We start from the raw sequence: 15,431 nt of genomic DNA, 5'->3' as shown, positions 1-15,431 counted from the left end.
CAGTCTTTTCAAGTTGAACAATCAAGAATTCACAATAACAAAAAACAAGTCGGGGAAATCGGAAGCTGGGCGCTTGAGGTATGAAAGGTTTTGTTTACTTCTTCTGTGAGTATATTTGAGTGTAGAATTATCCCATTGGTACGTAGCCCGTTATGTATATGCATTTAGCATATCAGAATTAAAACTTCGGGTTGTAAATTTACACGGTAAAGTCAACTTTCAGCTACTGTAACTTTGCTACTAATAGTGTGATTTTGATCAAACTTGGGGATAATATGCTTCATATTATATTTTATACTACTACCAGTTTCTATAATTCTGGGATAAACTTAGGGGGGCGGGGGTTTTACTCAATTTCCCCAAAAATATGATAATATACTATTATTAACTTAATTTGAACAGATATCGATATGGAGAGTATTTTGAGGCCTGGGCACCATATAGAGGCAGCTTCATGAATGTTTTCAGATTTTTCGGTTGGGTAGTTTCTGAGAATGGCTCCGTTAATGAAATCATCAATTTCCACCCCTCCCACTCCCCGCCTTTTTAACAAATCTAAAAACTAAGACCGACTTCGGAAAGTATTAATCGAGACCTTTCATTTGATACCCACATGACTATGTTCGGTGAAAAAACATTTTACACCCCCCTTTTACATGTATGGGACCCCCCCCCCTAAATATCAACGTAGAAGGATATCACTCACTGCATATCTGGAGGTCCACAGTTCCCACCTTCTTACCAAATTTCGTGCTAATCGTTATAGCCGTTTCTGAGAAAGGTGCTTGTGACAGACAGACAGACGGCGAAAGAAATACAACGATTTTACGATCGAACGTACCTCACCGGAGAATCTCCCGCCCGTCGGCGACAGTTCGCACGAGCTGAAACTGTCGCGGAATGGCAAGAGAAGTGGGACGAGTCAGAAAAAGGCCGTTGGACTCACAAAATCATATGGGATATCCGGAAATGGATCGAGCCACCTCACGGCGAAGTAGGTTTCGACCTAACTCAATTCTTGAGCGGACACGGAGGCTATCGAGCATATCTGTATCGATTTGGGCGTGATGATTCGCCATATTGCCCACAGTGTGCAAACATTCCAGAGGACGCAGAATACGTCTTTTTTCACTGCCCCCGATTCGAAACCCAAAGGGCTACATTAGAAACTACAACCGGGGAGCACTTTACACCCGAAGATATCATGGAACTTATGGTGAAAGCCAAGGAGATATGGACCGAAGTTGAAAAAAGTGATTACAGCCATCGGAAAGAAGCTTAGGCAGGAGGAAGTCATCCGAAAGAATGAACGCGAGAGGAACACAATGTTGACATGAGCGCAGAATAAATTCTGATCCAGCCCCGCGACGTAATACCAAATTGGGGTCCCGCGGGGAGAGTGGAAGGAGAAGGAGGTGGTTTTAGTAGGTAAGAGTCCCACATAACCGTGTGGCAGGAGCTTGCGGTAGCTTTTGAAGCTTTCCACCTTCCATCGGGAAAAAAAAAGACAGACGGACAGACAGACAGACATTGAACCGATTTTAATAAAGGTTTGTTTTACAAACAAAACCTTAAAAAACAATTCGCAATATCGGGGGTTGGCGTTTCGGGTATAAAGGTTTTGTGTTCATCTTGTGTGAAATACTTTCTACGCATATTTCTAGATTCGTATATGGTTAAAAACCCAAAATATTCCTTCATATTTTTTTCAAAAATCAATCAAATATTACTCTTACGTTAAACAAACAAATGTTACCTATTACTAAATATTATATTTATAAATGCATGCATGTAAAGTGTTCGTACATATAATTCCGGTTTACTTCGTACTAAAAAGTACTAATAATGAAAACCGCTGGTTCAATGTACAAATAGTTGAAAGGTTGATTAGCGTATACATACGTACATTTATCTCGAGTGATTGATATTGATACATACATGATTAAAAAATAAAACGAAATGTTTCGCTCCGAACCCCGATTCATATGAGCTCATTTTATTCTGGTATTGACGAATTGGTCAGTGTCCGGATAGCTGAGTGGTTAGAGCACAAGGCTGTCGTACGAAAGGTCGCGGTTCAAATCTCGCTGGCGACAGTGGGATTTGTAACGTGATTTGACGTCGGATACCAGTCGACTCAGCTGTGAATGAGTACCTGAGTCAAATCAGGGTAATAATCTCGGGCGAGCGTAATGCTGACCACATTGCCTCCTACAGTGTTCTGTAGTGTACCGTTACGGTCTTGAATGAAGTGCTCTAACACACTTCAAGGCCCTGATACAATATGGATTGTTGTGCCAAAGATTATTATTATTATTATTGACGAATTGGTATGTCATGATGACGTCCTGCACGTTTAAAATGCACGAATTTCACATAAAATGTAAAAGTCTGGCCTTCTATAGCAGCTGCTAAATTTTGTAGTTCTGATTTCCGGCTAAATTTCTAGAGTATGCTAACATACTATTATAAACTTTATTTGTGCAGATGCCGGAACGGGAAGTATTTTGAGGCCTAGATTTCGCTTCTACTTCTACTTCTTCTTGAGGACCATATTTTGAGCCCCCACTCCCCTACGTTTCACCCGAGATCAAATATAAAATTTCGGAAAGTACTAATTGAGCCCTTTTATTTGATACCCCACATGGTCAGATTCTGTGAAAAAACTAGCGCCATATGTAAAAGGATCCACAGGCCATGCGTTGTCACTACATTTTGTGACAATTGGTCCAGTCGTTTCCGAATAAATCGGGTGTGAGAGACAGGCAGACGGACAGACAGATATCGACTCGATCCTAATAGGATTTTGTTTCCAGATGGCGGTGACAGTATCCAGATGAGCGTGAACATGCACAGAGGGCGAATCACGCAGGGTAGTACGCAAGTTTCTCAATGTTGCGGGTAACCTGTCACTGTTTCTGTTCTCAGACAGTGATCAACACCCACCTCAGCACACATCAATCTCTGGCTAATATAGCATAGATCAACTTAATTTAAGTTTCATGAACTTCAATATAATATGTACATAGTATGCTGGTCCCCAGCCAAGGTGAAGGAGGAGCGTTTGAGGTAACGCACCTTGTACTATCCTCAGTAAAACAAAAATAAAAGGCTGATATCAGAGAATGAGATAAATAGAGTATAGTCGAAGTTGCTCCACTGTGGCAAATCCTACCTGATCTCTCTTGGTCACACGTCCCGCGGCAGGCCGACCAAGAAAATGCATCCAATATCGTTAGAAACAAGAAAATCGAATAGAGATGCCTTCTGGCAACTTCTCGACCAAAAGACTCGTTACGTGCTTGTTGATGACCATATCATAATTACCGGCGTTCTTAATGATCATGTGGGTGAAAAGGTAGACGGTAACAGGTGCTTTGGAGGAAAGGGGCGCGTATTAAATAGTGGCAATTTCGTATGAAAAGAGATGATTTCACTTACGCGATTACCAACCATTACGAATGTGGAAGAATCGTGGAACCAAATGACAGACATGACCCACAAAGCGGCCTCTGCAACCCTCGGGGTCACCAAGCCAGGTACCATTGCAAAAATCTTTATGATAAATTGGGAACTCGGGATGGCGAGGGAGATCTGTATCGAGCTCCCCGGCAACACTTAGTGGCAGAAGAACTCGTGGGCTGGGTCTAACTGTTCTACCACGATCCGAAAAGTAAAGTTCGAAGTGTGGCGGGTATATCAAAACCGTTTCGTACCTCTGTTGGTGTTCATCGAGGAAGCCCCTCTCACCACTCCTCAACGGCCTATACACATAGCAAAATGATGTCGAGCAACTTATTCATAAATGGAATGATCGCCTCATGAAGCAGGTCTGAGATTGAACGTGAATAAAACTGAATTTTTGACTGCCGATCCCATGAAACAGGAACAATCACTGTCAGAGGCAGTGTCCTGTCCAGAACTGAGCGATTTAAATACCTCGGGTCAACGCTATCAGTCAACGGAGAACTACATTATGAAATTGCTTCACGCATTAACGCAACCTGGATGAAATGGCGTTCCACAACTGGTGTTCTTTGTGATCGACGTATCAACGAACGTCTCAAATTTAAAATTTACCTCAATGATGTCCATCCTGTCGCTCTCTACGGTTCTGAGTGTTGGTCGAAGACAATGAACGGTAATGGAGACGAAGATGGAGGATACAAGATATGAGGAAAAGGAGGGTAATGAGGATATCTGCGATCGATATGGGATTGGAATGGCCGTGAAAAAATTGCGAAAGGGGCGCCTTCGATACCATCGGTCACGTAATTCGCGCTAGCGAAAATTCATTTGACAAGATTTGTTTGAACCAAAGGCCGGCGAGAACAATGGTGGCTTGATACGCTGGACAGGGATTTAAAAGCCTCGAGATTGCATCCAGATCAGGCATTTCATAGAGTCGACCACGACGAGCTGACCCCGCTTGAGAACGGGACAAAGGCTGAAGAAAAAGAAGAAGAACTTAATTTAAATTTCACTGATACCATGGGCGCTGGCAGTATGGCAGATTTTTTGGAAACGCACACAATCAAAAGCCACTTTAATTTACATGAACATCTCCCATTTTCGTCTTTCATGGTTGCGTCCTATATTCTTGAAACTAAAAAGCAGGAAATTTTAAGCTGGTAAGAATCTTGATTTTTGTTTAGTGGAGTCACCATCTCAAGACATTTCAACAAGACTGATGATAAGCTGATCCTCCTAGAGTTCTTTGGATAGGAATAGTCACTTTTCCCAGGCTTAGGTATTAGAATTATCTTAATCGTTTTGGACGTGGATCGTGCATCGCAGGATAGACGCCAGATGCTTTGATGTGTTCAAAGGGCAGTATAGCAGCTCTCGCAATTGCATTGACAATCACCTCTCTTGCAGTGTTCCAATTCCTATTGAGACACTTCATGTTGGAAGATTTGTAGAGACCATCGATTCTCTCCATCCTACTTCCGTCATCCGTTCTCCAGAATGGTGTACTCAATTCTCGCAGTCGTGAAAGTTGCACCCGTTTTTCCTAGAGATTCCAATTCAACCGACTCATTCCTTTTAAAGTCCCAGTTGGCTGCATTTGCTACTCCCCTGACAAATATATTGACCATTCGTATCGGAACCTACTAGGAGTTAAACACCACTTGACTCTGCATACCCTACCACATCCCTCACTTCTTGAGTAAGCAGAATAAGTAAACAAAGGCAAATATGTTTTAATCCCTTCTCTACAATACCTACTATAATACAATTGAACTTTCCTTTTGCCGAGCCCTCCACTCTCGTTTCCTGGAAGAATGAGCCAACAGTGCCACTGACAGACCGGTCATAGTCGCGCCTTCAGTTCCTGTAAAGCAACTACTGTATTCTCCTTTCTAGTTGACCGCGCCGTGAACATTCAGTACACGCTTTCCAATCAAGGGAAGAACATGTCTTGCACAGATTTCTACAAAATCAGCGCTTTAGCCGCGACTTGTTCAAAGTCGTTGTGGGTTCAGAGTCTGTGACTCTTCACTATTACGAAAGTTAAAATCCGTTGCTTTTATTTTCAAGTGTTTTCAACACTCTGGGTGTAGTAACGAACTATAGGTTATCCAACCACGACAAAGTGGTCCGAGGGAGCCACCATATATATCATATATTTTATGTTAGGGATTGACGAATATATAATAATAATAATGGTTGGCGCAACAATCCAATTGGATCAGGACCTTGAAGGGTGTTAGAGCACTTCATTCAAGACCGCAACAGTACACTATAGGATTACAGTACCCTATAGGAAGCAATGTGGTTTGGATTGCAGTTGCCCGAGATGATTACCCTGATTTAGCTCAGGGGCTCATTCACGGCTGAGTCGACTGGTATCTGACGTCAAATCACTATACAAATTCCACTGCCACCAGTAAGATTTGAATCGCGACCTTCCGTACGACAGCCTTGTGTCAGCTATCCGGACACTACGGATGGAGGAAGCATCCCCTTTATCGGTAATCCGATACCACATTACATTTCGGAAAGTGGCGTTACAAAGTAATATCCCTAAGCCTACATGTGATGTTATACAACAATATATATTATACCCGGTAGTCAATATTTTCAAATAATGATTCTCACTGGAATGTGTTGGCCCAGCAATTATCACCGCTATAATGTGAAATATACGGCAGTGTCAAGTAAGCATGAATGAAGAATGAATCATTCATGCAAGAGAAGAAAAAGAGTAAAAGATCTCGAACTCTATAGTGTAGTGTTTTTGCATAAAAAGTACAGAGAAATATGATTTTCTTGAGGGAGCATTACTTATCACTTAGATGTATGTGTATTTCTTATCATATCCTATTGCTCTCCTCGTGATAACATTACAAATCAATAAAGTAAAGAATCAGCATCTCCATGTTCGCATGTACCCGAAATAATTTTTTTGAACCAAAACCAGCCAAATGATTAGGGACTCAGAATACTAAAATTGATAGACCAGTAGTTTACTCCAAACTACAATTTTTATTTTACAGTGTAATATATATATGATATTTCGCGAGCAAATTACCTCCTCCAGCAGTAGAAAGCTACTGAAAACAATTGCGAAAATACGGTTCTCTTTATATTTAAACACTAATTACTTAAATTACTTTAAAAACAAGTCGGGAAACCGGAAGCTTGACGCTTCAGGTATAAAAGGTTTTGTGTTTCCCTATGTGAGCAGCATAACGTAGTTCTCCCTGGGCTTATAGCATTGACCCGAGATATTTAAATCGCTCAGTTCTGGGCAGGTTACCACCATTGCCAGAACTCAGCGATTTCTGGAGGGGCAGATTACTGCCATTGAAAGAACTGAGCGATTTAAATATCCCGAGTCAATGATACCAGCCAATGGAGAACGGCGTAATGAAATGTTTCAAGCATTAACGCCACCTGGATGAAGTGAGATTACGCAATTGGTGTTCTTTGTGATCGACATATCAGCGCACGTCCCAAATCTAAAATTTACTGCAATGTCGTCCGTCTGTCGCTCTCTATAGTTTGAGTGTTGACTATAAAGGACAATGAACGGCGTCTTGCGGTAATGGGGACGAAAATGTTGCATTGCACTGGTGGCGTGACACGTTTTGATCACGTCTGAAATGAGAATATCCGCGATCGGTATGGGTTTGCACCGATCGTGGAAAGACTGCAAGAGAGGCGTTTTCGACGGTGTGGTTACGTAATTCACGCTAACGAGAATTCAACAACCAGTATTGGTCAGAACATCGAAGTCAATGGTAAGCAACCAAAAAGCCGGCCAAAACAATGGTCGCATGATACACTGGATGGGGATTTGAAGGTCTCGCGATTACATCCTGATCAGGCATTTGATAAAATAAAATGACGACCGCTTGTGAACTGAAGGCTGAAGAAAAAGAAGAACATGTGAGGAGCGATGAGCCTGACAGTTCCGTGTCAGATAGTTAAAAATTCTATTGGTATCTATTTTTTAGAAAGTAATTTAAATAAATCATTTGATGGAAAGCCCTGTATTGAAATAGTCAACCTAATACGCTTCACACTCTGAGTTTAATATTATTAGCGAATGCCAACAATTTAACCAACATCAAATATAAACAAGTCGGAATACCGGAAGCTCGCGCTTCGGATATAAAGATTTTGTGTTCATCTTATGTAAGAAATTTCAACGCACATTTTTCTATCCGTATATAGCTACACATCCAACAAAATCCTTCATATTTTTCCAAACCTACGAGACATACGGACATATTACAGCCATAGATATTACGCTCACCCTAAACAAACAAACTGCCTATTTCCGAATACTGTACACATACTCGTACATGCACGTATATAAATTGATCGTACCCATATTTCCGATTTACTTCTTATATCTATTTGAATTAGGCACTACCCGCAATGTTCATTAGCACGCATACATTATATACCTACATGCACACATGTCTGGCTGGCAAATAACTAAAAAAACTAAAACAAAATAATTCTCTGCGACCCAATTCGTAAGAACTCATTTTGTTGTGGTATTGACGAATTGATATGTGATGATGACGTCATCCAGGTTGTAGAGTGCACGAAATTCACAAAAAATTGTAAAGTTTCACCTCCTATAACTTTGTTAATAATTGTTGGATTTTCTTCAAACTTGACCAAATTGTGCATTATGTTCTTCATTACGCGCATGCCAAATTTTGTACTTCTCGGATGAACATAAGGAGGGTGCCGGGTAAATTTCTAAAATGTGGAAATATACTATTATTAACTTTATTTGTGCAGATGTCGGAACGGGATATATTTTGAGGCCTAGATTTCGTAGATTTCCCCCACGTTTCACTCAATATCAAATATTGCACGAGTTTCGAAAAGTACTAATTGAGACCTTTCATTTGATACCACACATGGCTATATTCCGTGAAAAAAAAAATTTGCACCCTCCATTCACATGTATGGGGAGCCCCCCCTTAAACTTAACAGAAGATGGCGCCACTCACTGCATGTAAAGGGAACACCAGATTACATACTCTCACCAATTGTCGTGACAATCGGTCTAGCCGTTTCCGAATAAATCGGGTGTGACAGGCAGACAGACAGACGGACAGACAGACACCGTCTCGATTCTAATAAGGTTTTGTTTCACACAAAACCTTAAAAAGGGCTAGGGAGAATTAGATTCTTCTGGAATGGAATTTTAATATTTCACTCGAATTTCAATTATTCTCGTTAATTATGACGTCAGCATCTTATTTGTATGGCTTAGAATGCTGCTAATTAGCACGAAATTGATAGGTTTGAACTGCTATAACTTTCCCACTAATAGTTGGATTTTCATGAAACCTGGCATGTGTATCCATGAGGCTGTCCTCTCTGTCGGTGCAAAATTTAGTACACTTAGGATGAACTTAAGGGGAGTTTTTTAGTCAATTTCTAAAAGTTGATAATATACTATTAGTAAATTTATTTGAGCAGATACCGGAATGGGACATCTCTCGAAGATTAGATTTCACATAAGTGTTTTACACAAAATCTTAAAAAGTGCTGCAGATAAGTAGATTCTTCATAAATGCGACTTTAATATTTCACGCGAATATCAATTATTCCGGGTAATTAGCAGCGTCAGCATCTGATTTGCATGGCTTTGGAAGCGGTAAATTCGCGCGAAATTGCTAAGTTTGAACTGCTATAACTTTGGCGTTAATTGCCAGATTTCTACGAAACTTTGCATGTATATATGAAATATTGTCCTCTATGCTGATATAAAATTCAGAAGTCCTAGGATGAATTTCAGGGGGGTTTTTCAGTAAATTTCTAAAAAGTAGTAATATACTATTAGTAAGTTTATTTGAGCAGATATCGAAATGGAACATATTTTGAGGCCTAGATTTTTTCCGGATTTTTAGGTTGGGTAGTTTCCGAAAATGAGTCCTGTCTCAGGTGCGTACATTTTGACTCATTACTCACGCACTTTGCAATTTATGCCAAAACTAATATCAGTTTCGGAAAGTACAAATCGAGACCTTTCATTTGATACCCCACACAACTATATCCGGTGTGCAAAATTTTTGAATCCCCCTTTTGCATGTATGGGGAGCCCTCCTTTAAATTCCACCTAAATTTATGCCACTCACTGTATACGTGGGATTTCATAGTTCCCATCTGTCCACCGAATTTCGTTCGGATCGGTTTAGCCGTTTTGGAGAAAAATGCGTGTGACAGACAGACAGGCAGACATTGAATCGATTTTAATAAGGTTTTGTTTTACACAAAACCTTAAAAACATTAAATTATTAACCTAATTACCTGTTAATTACCGCAGAGAGTCTTATTAATTTTGAGGGGTGATTACCGGAACCTGTGTCCCAAGGGTCCAACGACAACCTTGGACACAGATCAGATCAGTTATATTGCCGTCATCAGGAGTTGCCCTTTGAATGGTGGTCACTTACTTTAACATGTTATTTCTACGCTTGCTCACAGATGAACAGAACTTCGGGCCCAAATTTGATACGGTGCGTGCCCACGCTTGTCGTCAAGCCGTCAGAAAATTCTTTTATTCACTATTAGCTTTTAACATATCAAGAGGCTCTCCGGACACCCCAGAGAATGTGTTGTGATATGTGCTAAGGATGCAGGTGCAACAATTTTTATTATTTTTGTTGAATTTATATTTAGTTTGACATTATAGTTTAATGTTATAGTAGTAATTAAGGAAATATAGCCTTACTCCGTACAGTAGAACTTGTACTAAATTAGAAATGTTTATCAGGCTATTAAATAGGTAATTAAAGAGGTAAGTTCTACCCATTATAACTTTGTTAATATTAATAGGACTTTCCAACATGCTGCTTCAGACGGATCTAGGATGAACCTAAAAGGGATTCGTAGTAAATTCTCAAAATCTAATAATATATCATTATTTACTTTACTTAAGCAGACATTGGTACGAAGAGTATTTCGCGCGTTGATACCTGTTCTGGACCGCCGCTCTCCTCCCCTTTCCAACCAATGGTAAAACCAATACCTACTTTGGAAAGTCATGTGAAGTACCAAATGAAAGCTCTCCTTTGAACTTTTTATTTGAAACTCCACATGACTACATATAGTGAAAAAAAATTGCACCCCTCTTTTAGGTACTTATATTTAGCGTGTATCAATGTAATTCATTCCATGCGAGGGGGTCCCAACTTTTCTAACGAATTTGGTGTTAGTGAGTGTCCATGTGACAGATAGACAGACAGATAGATGAAACCTAAGCACTTTTCAGATAGATCCCGACGAAATTCCCGAGGTAACCACAGAAGAAGTTCAAGGAGCCACCAAGAAATCCCCAGGCTTATAGGACATTCCAAATAAAACCCTGGTAGTGGACGTCAAGACAGCTCCAAAATGGTTCGCTAAAACATTTACAACTTACTTACAAATAATAATCCTCCTCTTATAGGCCTATATGCCTATTAACCGGCATCGGAGAACTTTTCATACGGGTCGTCTACAACAGGCTTGTATTGAAGGACGGTGGAAAATATAATGAAGGTAATCCACAATCTGCTGAGGAAGGAGGAGCTTCGGTATGGTAGGAGCTTCAGTATGGTAGGAGCTTTGATATGGTAGGAGCTTTGATATGGTAGGAGCTAAAGGTAGGTTTTCAAATGTTTACCCTCTAACAACGAAAAAAGATAGACTGACAGACAGGAAGATAGTGAACCGACTTGGAGGTTATGTTGAAAATAATTATTGTCAGATTTGAATAATCCTCCCAGGCAACAACTGAGAAAAATTAGGAAAAGCATACGTTCTTCATAGGACCGCCGTCATAATCCCTTATTCGAGTTAGATTTCCAGTTAAATTTTCAAAGGAAATTGCAAGGCCAGAAACGTGATGGCGGCTCTATAAGCGTAATGAGCGTAACGTACGCCAAAATAAAATGAATTTCATGATTAGTGAAACGGAAACTGCCCCAGATAATACAACTTGTCTTCGGTATGTAACATCACGCAAAAGTCTGTAAATGTTCACAAGACCTCGACGGTACGTTTATCACTCACTATGATGAGCAGGTGAAGAGATCGAGACGTTGAGACCACTGCTTCACCTGCTCTTTATCGATTTCGCGAGTGCTTTCGATATCGTCAACAGGATACCCTCCCTATCCAGAAAGAATATTAGAGAGAAACTAAGAGCTGTTTTTAGAGCGACACAACACTGCGCAGAAGATTACGTTTTGAGGTAAAATATAAGAATTTCAGAATTCAAGGTCAAAGCATAGTAAACCGGGGCTGCATTCTGTTTTCTTACTATCGGCGACGTCCCTTGCGATCATCCTCGTCAGACACATCTCCAACGCTGACGTCATCAGCTTATTCCTGCAGAAGCAGGAGGGATCGGACTGAATATAACTGTCAACAGAACCAAAGCTCCCAATCTGGCTGGTCGTTGAGCTCTTCCTACTGGTTGAAGTTATCTTGAATATCTAAGCGGTGTTACTGACGACACGGTGGTACTTAACTTGTTGTTGCCCGCCGCACTAACAGCGCTAAATTAGCTTTCGCTATTGCCTTTAAAATCTGAAAATGAAGTTATCTCAACACTAAAATCCAGTTGAGACTTTATGTGGTGGCATTCTTTCTGGGTTGCTATATGGGAGTAGCATCTGGAAATTGACCAGCACTGATACTCGAAAGCTCCCCACAAAGAACATACATGCTTATATCTATGTATATTTACCTATGCCTCAAGAAATTGAGGTTGATAAACAAATAAAGGAACAAGTTCTTATAACCTCAAACTGTTCACTGGCACTGATATACATTCATACAGTGGAATTCCGATAATTCGTACGTCGATTTTTCATATTTCCGGCTAATTTGTGCAAATTTGGGGGTCCCTAAATTACATTTTTTTTATTTTGCATTCCCGATAATTGGTAATACCAATATTTCGCACCAAATCGTCACTGCTTTAATCATGCGAACTATTCTATGGACTCTGCTGTATAATATATTCTATGTGGGGGGGGGGGGGGGGGGGGGGGGGGGGGAGCCAGTAGGGACAGTAAATAGAAAACTTCGGCCTACTGTGACTTCCAACTTAGTAAAAGTAGTACCTTCTTTAAACTTTCCAGTATTATGCCTGATGATGAATGGAGGAGCATCTTAAAAAGAAGATGATGTTGCGCCAGACTACAGCAATCTGTGGATCCCCACCAAGTAAGCCCAGCCCCCACTTATCCACCCATTCCTCCGCGTCTATTGCGTTTTTCGGATTCAACCCAGTTCCTGGAGCTTTTCTTGTATCGCCGCTATTCTTTCATCTTCTTCGCTCACATATGCCTCCAACCTCAGCGTTTCTTTCATAACATTCAAGGTAGGGAAAATACTTTGAGGCGGATCTCGGAGAATGGAACCTTGGCTTTTTTCAGAAGTATCCCCCAATGCAGTCATCTCCCCTCTGTTTTCTTCCTAGTAGCTTCTCGAAAGTTCATAGTCACATCGGACAGATTCGCCCTCCTTCTCTGACACCCCTCTTTCATATACATATATATGGGGAACCACCCCTAACCCTTAACACAAAATAATGCCACTCATTCAGCCGATTTCCAGTAAAACTTTAAAAACAGATTGGAATGATTTTCTGGAAATATTATATAGTTTTATTAGAAACAAAACAACTGACAGCCACCGATAACACATTCCGCTTTTGCTTATAAAGCTTTGAAATGAAATAAGTCCCCAGAAATTCATTTCATTCATTTGCGATGGCAGTTAGATTTCTTCTAAGGAAATCTTCGTGTAGTATCTCTGTTGAACGTGGTAAAAGTTTCAACAGGTGCGGCTTTCGATGGTCGATTCACCGTAAACTTCCTGAGAAAATATGTAAGAGTGGCCATCAAACTGTAAAATAAATTGTTGTTTGATTTGCTTTGACGGTTTTAATGTTTTGGAATAGAATGAGTATATACATGTTTGTATACACATATATGTTTTTGAGCAAGAAATTTTTCTCAGCCCAATATAGGTGACGAGATTATATCATACTTTAAACGTCAGCCACAAAGTAAAAAAATATGTCTGGGGTAAAGTTTCGCGAATAGCATCTCACGGGTGGAGATAAGAACCAAAGAAGTTCCATTAAACTTTTCCAAAATAACTTTCTTATACCAGCACAGGTAGTCCGTGCTTCTTCTTTCTCAACAAGCCAAATTATAGTTACCTTGCTATCTAAATACATAGTACATGACTTTATATGTACTCCGTTTCCTTCCGCTTTTCACCACACGCACCATATTCTATAGTTGGTGCATACTCAGAGACTTAGTACAAGTCTCAGGCCATGCGAAGTTTAAGATACTTTGCAAGTAATGTGGTAGTCAAAACGGCTTCAGTGTAACGACGAACAAAGCACCCACCCAGAGGATTAAACATTCCGCGTTACTTGTTATTTATGATATGTTAAATTGTTTACTCGAGCGGACATGCAAGCAATTACGGCAAACTTCCCCGTGAGTAGTTCCCAACTCAAGGAACCCCGAGATTTGAAGATGTGACTGAACAATATAATTTGTCTATGTGGTTATAAATGGTTCTAAACTTTTTCCATTCAATGAAATTAATGGATCCAACTAACTAGAATGAAAAGCTTTGGAACGTTGTCCGGAACTTGCAATCTACATATGTACTCAATGAATTTTTCAAGAACCCGAAAAACAATTTACTCCCCGACAGAAGGAAACGTTCGAAGGTAAAACAACCATTTCACCCATAATGTCATATCTACCTTTAGAACTGCTCAGATTAGATAAGTTCCACTATGAGTGGAAAGTAAATATATTACAGATCCAATCCCATAGATCAGCAGGGATCAATATCAGCTTCCTACTTTGAATTGGAGGTGTCGTCAGAGAAGAAAATACATCTTTCGCGATTTCAACCAGATAAAATAAACAATTATGTTAACTCTATATTTTATGAAGAAGCTCAAATATTATGAATTTCGCCTCAACATAAGGTATTGATACAACCAATCACTTTCACGTTCCGTACTTCATTCACATTTATAACTGGGTTGAGATTATAAGATGACGGGGCAGCCGGCCTGTTCACCGTCAGCAAAATGCAAAGTTTTATATACTTGTAATGAATAAATCAGGGAGATCTAAAATTCCTTTCCAGGCAGACAACTGGAAACTTTAATTCACTGCTCTTTCCAGTCAAATGCGAGGCAGGATTTAGTTAAGGACTAGAACAAGCGTGGAGAGTAAAGTTATAAATTTTGAATGAAGATTACGGAATGAAACATGCCATGTGTAAGAAGGATCGATAACGGGTTGATTTAAGTCGAAGGTCACAACTCACCAGGAAAAGACCGAGCGGAAACTATTAAAAATTTGAATGCGTACTAAATATAAACATATTGAATATAGAGATGTACATAAATACGTTGCAAAGAAAAGATTCCAAGCATTACAAATAATTTGAATGAACTTTTTTATGTTTTTTATAATTGATTTGACAACGAAATAACAGGGTTATTTCATAAATAGTTAACTTTTTTAGTAATGAAGTGCTATACTGGACGTCATTGGTTTGAATTTCCTCTAGTGCAATTATTGGCATTTCTAAAAATTTCCTGTAATTTCTATTTTGTAAAATAACAAAAAGTCGCACGGTAATCTAATCGGATTTCTGCAAACCATTTACTCATTCTATTTCTATAAAAATATATAAGTGTGGAAAATTAAAATTTTTTGTTTCTTACTGAAATTTCTATTATGGAGCTAAAATTACTTCCATTGAGTTGCCCTACACATTAAAAATTCATTAACCAACATGAATTGGTTTTACCCAGTAATCAAGTCATTATACATAATAAGTACATTTTCTTTTTAAGGTTTTGTTTGCAAAACAAGCAAGGTAGACTGATTAGAATATAGTTTTCTGGGCTTCTT

At 39.6% G+C, this 15,431-nt stretch overlaps 1 protein-coding gene across 6 annotated transcripts in view; it reads right to left on the bottom strand.

The window, feature by feature from the left end:
* The window catches only part of LOC119648666 (acid sphingomyelinase-like phosphodiesterase 3b), a 594,559-nt gene that overhangs the window by 13,162 nt on the left and 565,966 nt on the right, over positions 1–15,431 (bottom strand). The gene's annotated exons all lie outside the window — the stretch shown is intronic.

Source organism: Hermetia illucens, chromosome 2 (genome assembly GCF_905115235.1).
Source record: "Hermetia illucens chromosome 2, iHerIll2.2.curated.20191125, whole genome shotgun sequence".
Taxonomy (NCBI): Eukaryota; Metazoa; Arthropoda; class Insecta; order Diptera; family Stratiomyidae; genus Hermetia; species Hermetia illucens.
Note: the sequence above shows the minus strand (reverse complement) of the source record. Positions and strands in the feature narration are given on the sequence as shown.